The sequence below is a fragment of the Oncorhynchus kisutch genome, linkage group LG15 (assembly GCF_002021735.2).
Source record: "Oncorhynchus kisutch isolate 150728-3 linkage group LG15, Okis_V2, whole genome shotgun sequence".
In the NCBI taxonomy this organism is placed as follows: Eukaryota; Metazoa; Chordata; class Actinopteri; order Salmoniformes; family Salmonidae; genus Oncorhynchus; species Oncorhynchus kisutch.
This window is the reverse complement of record NC_034188.2, coordinates 70,279,556-70,288,198: the sequence shown is the minus strand read 5'-3', so window position 1 is coordinate 70,288,198 and position 8,643 is coordinate 70,279,556. Positions and strand designations below refer to the sequence as shown.

The window sequence follows — 8,643 nt, the reverse complement described above, 5'->3', positions numbered from 1 at the left end:
AAATGCCAAGAGTTAGGGAGGGCGCAGGGCCAGATATTATGGGGTGTTGTTGATGTCACGCAGAAACCCAATAATTTCTTTAAAATCCATCTTCATTTTCCTGATGCAGGTTTAAAATGTTCCGAGCAGCTGTTTGATGTCCTGTACTCGTGCTCCTGGATAGCACAACGTTATTCCTCCAGGGACTGAGAAACTTCTCACCATTGAACTGCCCAATACAATGGCCGGAGAAGGGGATGGAGAATTCTGCCCATTCTTACCCCTCACACAATTCATTGAACCTTTCACGGGCCATGACAAGCAGGATAGCATACGCCCGCTGCTCCCGGCGATAGGTCCAGACCTCCCACAGCAGGTAGTGCACCGTCAGATCCAAAGAGAGGGAAAGGAGCAGAACTTGATGACGGAGCCACTGCTGGAATCAGCGTAGTTGGAGTAAGCACAGCCGTCGCAGACACAGGCAGTCCCAGTGATGAAGGCGCAGGTAGATCAGGCACCAGTGCGGCGACACTGTTCCTTATGTCAATCTGCCCCGAACCTCTCGCAGATACTCCATTCCGCTTAGCAGCATGCCACTGCTTTCGATTTCCACGACTTGTGATGTGATACCAGCACTGATTGGAACAATCCTCTTTTGCTCTTCTATATCTACTCCACTGCAAGATGGAGGAGGAGAAGCAGATGGAGATGACTTCCTTGGCTGGCAAGTTCCAGGTAGCACAGACCACTCGGATAGGGACAGATTGACAAGGCGGGGATACATCCATCAAGGCCGCGCGGCATCCAACCACAGGAGTTGAGAACGAGAAAGTTCCAATTTGCGTTTCCCCCATAGGTTCGCGCTGAATTGAAATTTGGAGGATAGTGTCTCTTCACAGTTCCCGCTCCTCCATAAGGTATACTTAGGATAGCAACCTCATTCCTGTAATCCGCCACAAGAAAACAATTGTGGATTGGAACTCCGGATTGTCAATATTGTCCCGGACAAGAGCGTAATAAACACAGCTTCTACAGCGCTAGAAACATTTGTTAGCCATGCCAAATATATACAGTTGAAGTTGGAAGTTTACATACACTTAGGTTGGAGTCACTAAAACTTGAGTCATTAAAACTCCACAAATTTCTTGTTAACAAACTACAGTTTTGGCAAGTCGGTTAGGACATCTACTTTGTGCATGACACAACTAATTTTCCAACAATTGTTTACAGACAGATTATTTCACTTATAATTCACTATATCACAATTCCAGTGGGTCATTAAGTTGACTGTGTCTTTAAACAGGTTGGAAAATTCCAGAAAATTATGTCAGGGTTTTAGAAGCTTCTGATAGGATAATTGACTTCATTTGAGTCAATTTGAGGTATACCTGTGGATGTATTTCAAGGCCTACCTTCAAACTCAGTGCCTCTTTGCTTGACATCATGGGGAAATGAAAAGAAATCAGCACAGACCTCAGAAAAAATTATGTAGACCTCCACAAGTCTGGTTCATCCTTGGGAGCAATTTCCAAACACCTGAAGATACGATGTTCATCTGTACAAACAAAAGTACGCAAGTATAAACACCATGGGACAACGCAGCTGTCATATGGCTCAGAAAGGAGATGCGTACTGTCTACTAGAGATGAACGTACTTTGGTGCGAAAAGTGCAAATCAATCCCAGAACAACAGCAAAGGACCTTGTGAAGATGCTGGAGGAAACAGGTACAAAAGTATCTAAAAGTCCTATATCGACATAAACTGTCAGGCCGCTCAGCAAGGAAGAAGCCACTGCTCCAAAACCACCATAAAAGGCCAGACTACGTGTTGCAACTGCACATGGGGACAAAGATTAGAACTGTTTGGCCATAATGACCATCGTTATGTTTGGAGGAAAAAGGGGGAGTGTAACGATTGACGAAGAGGAGTAGTAGGAAGAATCGGAGGACCAATGCGCAGCGTGGTAAATGTCCATATTGTTTAATAAGAATAATGAACACTGATCAAAACAATAAACGACAACGTGAAATAACAAAACCGAAACAGTTCCGTGTGGAACAAACACTGACACGGAAAATAATCACCCACAACTCAAAAGTGAAACCAGGCTACCTAAGTATGGTGCTCAATCAGGGACAACGAATGACATCTGCCTCTGATTGAGAACCATACCAGGCCAAACACAGAAATCCCAAATCATAGAAAAAGGAACATAGACAACCCACCCAACTCACGCCCTGACCATACTAAAATTAAAGACATAACAAAAGAACTAAGGTCAGAACGTGACAGGGAGGCTAGCAAGCCGAAGAACACCATCCCAACCGTGAAGCACGGTGGTGGCAGCATCATGTTGTGGGAGTGCTTTGCTGCAGGAGGGACTGGTGAACTTCACAAAATAAATGGCATAATGAAGGAAAATGATGTGGATATATTGAAGAAACATCTCAAGACATCAGTCAGGAAGTCTAAGTTTGGTCGAAAATGGGTCTTCCAAATGGACAATGACCCCGAGCATACTTCCAAAGTTGTGGTAAAATGGCTTAACGACAACAAAGTCAAGGTATTGGAGTGGCCATCATAAAGCCCTGACCTCATTCCTATAGAAAATTTGTGGGCAGAACTGAAAAAGCGTGGTCGAGCAAGGAGGCCTACAAACCTTTCTCAGTTACACTAGCTCTGTCAGGAGGAATGGGCCAAAATTCACCCAACTTATTGTGGGATGGTACCCGACACAAGTTAATCAATTTAAAGGCAATGCTACCAAATACTAATTGAGTGTATGTAAACTTCTGACCCACTGGGAATATGATGAAAGAAATAAAGCTGAAATAAATAATTCTCTCTGCTATTATTCTGTATTCTGACATTTCACATTCTTAAAATAAAGTGGTGATCCTAACGGACCTAAGACAGACAATTTTTTACTAGGATTAAACATCAGGAAATATGAAAAACGGAGTTTAAATGTAGTTGGCTAAGGTATATGTAAACTTCAGTCTTCAATTGTATATATATTCTGAAACTTCTGAGTTCATGACAGAAGTTTGTGACAGGAAATTACGCTGTGACTGGAAATGATGTTGTCACTGTGGTAGAACTTGGTAGGTGTGTGCTGGCGCCCATGTGTGTGTGTGTGTTTGTGTCTTTGTGCACACACGTTTGATTGTGCAGTCAGTCATGCGTGTATGTATCCTTTATTTGCAACAAGTTTACAGTTCTTCCAGAAATAATACATATGTTCTGCCACACATTTCCAAAAATGAGTGAGGTCACACTTGTACCATGGTGAAAGGGGGGTTAGGGGCTGTGTGATAAAACAGCCTTCAGTAGTGGTAGGGGGAATTACATACAGTATGGTTAACTGGCTGGATTACTCACAGAGAAACAGTGTGCATAACAAGGATCCTGGCATGTAAAAAGGTAAAAAGGAAATGAGAGGAAGAGGAGAATGGTTCCAGAAAGGAGTGAGGTGGGAATACATGAGGACTACGCTCAGCTCACCATGTTTCCTTTCTTTGATGGCTCCCGAGTGGCGCAGCATCTCAGTGCTACAGACCCTGGTTCAATCCCGGGCTGTGTCACAACCGGCCATGATCAGGTGACTCATAGGGCGGCGCACAATTGGCCCAGCATCGTCCGGGTTATGGGAGGGTTTGACGGGGTAGGCCGTCATTGTGAAATATTAATTTGTTCTTTACTGACTTGCCTAGTTAAATAAAGTTAAAATAAAATATATCTGCCTGCCTCTTTCTATTCCCTGATCCCTCTCTCTCTCTCTGCTGCATCCCACCCTGCTCTGAGCCTTAATGGTACATGCCATTAGCGAGACCATTTCTATAAGGGGAAGGGGGTCTCTGCCTTGCCTAAGAGGCTACTTTTGTCCCACATAAAGACATTCACAGATGTCTCTCCACGCGAAGAGCCATCTCCCCTGTTACGACAGCACAGCACAGCCTGTCTCTGTGACAACTGCCGAGTCGCGGTAACAGAGACAGAGAGAGGGAGGGAGGGACAGATATAGAGAGGAGGAGAAGGACTACCACGGAGCAAAACACATTGCCTTTTTCTCTCTGATATCCCCCCTCATTCGCATGTGTTTGTGTGTGAGCCTGCACGGAGGAGAGAAGGAAAGATAATTAAGCCGGAGAAATTCTTCTTCTCTGTCTTTTAGTTTCCCTCTTTTCTCCATCCATCATCCAAGGCTTGAATACCGGTGTCAGCTGCCACAGCGGGATAAAATAAAGGGATGCTTTGAATGCTGTCTCTGTCTATGACAAGGCACACAGAGAAGCAGAAAGAGGCACAACAAGCAGGGACAAAAGCAGGACTTTGATAATGAATGGGAGTCCTTCCGTAGCATGTGGTAGGAATAGCAGTCCGTCACTGAAGTCTACGAATAAGGTAAATAATATTTATGTCTCTCACTCTCCATGCCTGATTACACCCTTCAGTAGAAATGCAGAGGTACTTGCAGCAGGAGCACAAACAGAGACATTATAATCATGAAGATTTCATTTTTTTTATGCTGATAAAGATCCTAACATGAGGGAAGATTGCCATCTTTGTCCTGAGTCCCTGTACATGTGTAGCTGTAGCAGCATTGTGGAAGTGTTGGAGATTTAAGCCATGCATATTGTATGCAGTAGACTACAGAGCCATGCAGGCAGTGTGAAAGTGCAGGGAATCTGATGGCCTAACCTATCAGTCAGTCACTGACATGAGGAACCAATGATAATCCCCATAATCATGCTCCTTCCTGCTCAAATAGTGAGTGTACAGACAGTACACAAATACACTAAGAGAAAGAACGCACGGCTTGTTTTCTGAACCCTGGACCGTCAGGCAGCACTGTTTCCCTGGCGACTCAGGGGAACCCTTCACCACCTCTAACAAGAAATAACAAGTGTGTCCAGAGAAACAAAAAGGGCACTGGCTTAGAAAAACAGACTTAAGTCAAACTCATAGGCTATTTCTGGAGAGTGGGCTGTATTTTCTCATTTTCGACAGGTACTCTACCCTTGCAACTCCTTGTGCTATGATGCAGTTTCTGTGTTTGCTCCCTTATCAGACACAGGTGCCAGTGTATTAACACTGTACTAACACAGTGGACGTGTAGTGGAGACCAGGGCACAAACACTTTATTTTTTGAATATTATTTGAGGTAGACTTTTATCTAAACAACATATATATCTTAGCTACCATTACACACTGCAACAACATTTCTGGGCCATACCAGTCTTTTACAATTCAACTGAAAGTGGCAGAAATAAAATGCCCACCCCCCCACAAGTCTTGAAATACACAATAAAGTAAGTAAGTAAGCATACTTACTTACCTCCCCTTCATCTACATGGATTGTAACGGATTTAACAAGTAACATCAATAAGGGATCCTAGCTTTCAACTGGATTCACTTGGTCAGTCTATGTCATGGAAAGAGCAGATGTTCCTAACATTTTGTACACAAATTGAGGCTGTTCTGAGGGCAAAAGGGGGTGAATCTCAATATTAGGAAGGTGTTCCTAATGTTGTGTACACTCCACAGACATGTGACCAACAGAAATGAAATAATGTCTTTCTGAACAAAGGGGGGTCAAAGTAAGTCAGTATCTGGTGTGGCCACCAGCTGCATTAAGTACTGCAGTGCATCTCCTCCTCATGGACTGCACCAGATTTGCCAGTTCTTGCTGTGAGATGTTACCCCACTCTTCCACCAAGGCACCTGCAAGTTCCCAGACATTTCTGGGGGGAATGGCCCTAGCCCTCAACATCCGATGCAAAAGGTCCCAGACGTGCTCCTCGCTGGTCATGGCAGAACACTAACACTGACATTCCCGTCTTGCAGGAAATCACACACAGAACTAGCAGTATGGCTGGTGGCATTGTCATGCTGGAGGGTCATGTCAGGATGAGCCTGCAGGAAGGGTACCACATGTGGAATGAGTATGTCTTCCCTGTGAAGCACAGAGTTGAGATTGCCTGCAATGACAACAAGCTCAGTCCGATGATGCTGTGACACACCGCCCTAGACCATGACGGACCCTACACCTCCAAATCGATCCTGCTCCAGAGTACAGGCCTCTGTGTAACGTTCATTCCATTCGACGATAAACGCAAATCCAACCATCACCCCTGGTGAGACAAAACCGTGACTCGTCAGTGAAGAGCACTTTTTGCCAGTCATGTCTAGTCCAACGATGGTGGGTTTGTGCCCATAGGCGACGTTGTTGCCGTTGACAGAGACAAGCCGTCTCACAGTATGGACATTGAAATTTATTGCCCTGGCCACATCTGCAGTCCTCATGCCTCCTTGCAGCATGCCTAAGCCACGTCCACACAGATGAGCAGGGACCCTGGGCATCCTTCTTTTGGTGTTTTTCAGAGTCGGTAGAAAGGCCTCTTTAGTGTCCTAAGTTTTCAAAACTGTGACCTGAATTGCCTACCGTCTGTAAGCTGTTAGTGTCCTAACGACCGTTCCACAGGTGCATGTTCATTAATTGTTTATGGTTCATTGAACAAGCATGGGAAACAGTGTTTAAACCCTTTACAATGAAGATCTTTGAAGTTATTTGAATTTTTACGGATTATCTTTGAAAGACAGGGTCCTGAAAAAGGGATGTTTCTTTTTTTGCTGTTTATATACAGGACATATTTAAAAAGTCAGTTCCAATACCATATTTACAGGGATGCTAGATGTGTATAGGGTAAGGTGACTATAGGCAACAGGATATAAGAGAAACAAAGTAGCAGCAGCTTGCATGTGAGTGGGTGTGCGAGTGTGTCAAGTCAGTATAAATGTATGTGCATATTATGTATGAGTGAGAAAATTAAGGAGTGAGCGTTTGTGTGTGTGTTGGAGTAACCGTGTGTGTGAGTGTGTAGCGCCCTGTGAGTGTGCAAAATGTTGAAATATAAGGGCAAAAAGATGCAAGGTAAACTCGGTCCGTGTAGCTATTTTGTAAGCTATTTATCACTAGTTTTGCTTAGGGATAGAAGCTGTTCAAGAGTCTGTTGGTGTCAGACTTGATGCACCGGTACCTCTTTCCGTGCAGCAGCAGAGAAAAGAGTCTATGGCCTGGGTGGTTGGGGTCTTTTCACACCGCCGTTTATAGAGGTCCTGGATGGCAGGGAGCTCGGCCCCAGTGATATACTGGGCTGTCCGCACAAATCCCTTTAGCGCCATGCGATTGAGGGCGGTGGTATGTATTTCCATACCAAGCAGTGATGCAGCCAGTCAATATGCTCTCAATGGTACAGAAGAAGAACCTTTTCAGGATTTGAGGGCCCATGCCAAACTATTACAACCTCCTGAGGGGGAAGAGGCACTGTCGTGCTTTCTTCATGACTGGACGTATGTGTTTGGACCATTTTAAGTCTTTAGTGATATGGCACTGAGGAACTTGAAGCTGTCTACCTGCTCCACTGCCACCCCGTCGATGTGGATGGGGCCGTGCGCACCCCCCGATTCCTGTAGTCCACGATCATCTTCTTTGTCTTGCTGACGTTGAGGGAGAGTTTGCTGCTCCGGCAACCACACTGCCAGGTCACTGACCTCCTCCCTATAGGCTGACTCATCGTCGCTGGTGAACAGACCTACCACTGTCGTGTCGTCAGCGAACTTGATAATTGTGTTGGAGTCATGCGTGGCCACACAGTCTTGGGTGAACAGGGAGTACAGGAGGGAACTAAGCAAAGGCCCCTGTGGGGCCCCTGTGTTAAGGGTCAGCGTGGTGAAGGTGATGTTGCCTACCCTCACACCCTGGGGTCAGCCCATCAGGAAGTCCAGGATCCAGTTGCAGAGGGAGGGTACGAGCTTGGAGGGGATAATGGTGTTGAACACTGAGCTGTAGACAATGAACAGCATTCTCACATAGGTATTCCTCTTATCTAGGTGGATGAGGGCAGTGTTGAGAGCAATTGAGATTGCGTCATCTATGGATCTGTTGGAGCAGTAAGCAAATTGGAGTGGGTCTAGGGTGGCTGAGATGGTGGAGTTAATGTGTGCTATAACCAGCCTCTCGAAGCACTTCATTATTTCAGAAGTGAGTGCTACATGGCAGTAATCATTGTTGCATGAAGCATTGGAATTCTTAGGAACAGGGATGATTGTGGTCATCTTAAAACATGTGGGGATTACAGACTGGGACAAGAAGAAGTTCGAATAACAGGCCACGGGGTTAATTGTAACACGGTCTTCAATGGTAAAAATGAGGGCTAATAATTGAAAACTGCTCTGATTTAAAACTGATATTTGGATTAAAATACACTATATGAGCAAAATATAATATTTTCATTTTATCTTTTAGGCATGTCATACTGACCTAAAATGTAGTAACCAAAATGTATATACTTATATAAGATACTTTTACCATTAAAAAGTATGAATATGACTTTTTTCATTTTTTTATGGTACTGGCAAACTTCATGTAAAGAACTGATTTTATATAATTATGTGAATGTGTCTAAATACCATATAAATATAGTTTTAGGTCAGGGTTTAGTTTGTTACAATGTACCCCCATTTCAAGTCTGAGTCTAATATGAGTCTTGCAAGAAAATACCATAATTATTGTAATCAGCTATACAAGTCAAAAGACCACTTACTGCTGATAAAAATGATATATGATTAAATACATGGGGAAAGTTCCACAGATCAATAAT

General features: G+C 44.2%; 1 protein-coding gene across 2 annotated transcripts in view; it reads left to right on the top strand.

Moving 5' to 3' along the window:
* Window positions 1-3,851: 3,851 nt before the first annotated feature.
* Window positions 3,852-8,643, top strand: part of LOC109905805 (galactosylgalactosylxylosylprotein 3-beta-glucuronosyltransferase 1-like) — a 93,078-nt gene continuing 88,286 nt past the window's right edge. For both annotated transcript variants that reach the window (XM_020503422.2, XM_031791019.1), the window contains exon 1: window positions 3,852-4,384. The gene's annotated coding sequence lies outside the window, so the exon portion shown is untranslated. The remainder of the gene's footprint in view (window positions 4,385-8,643) is intronic.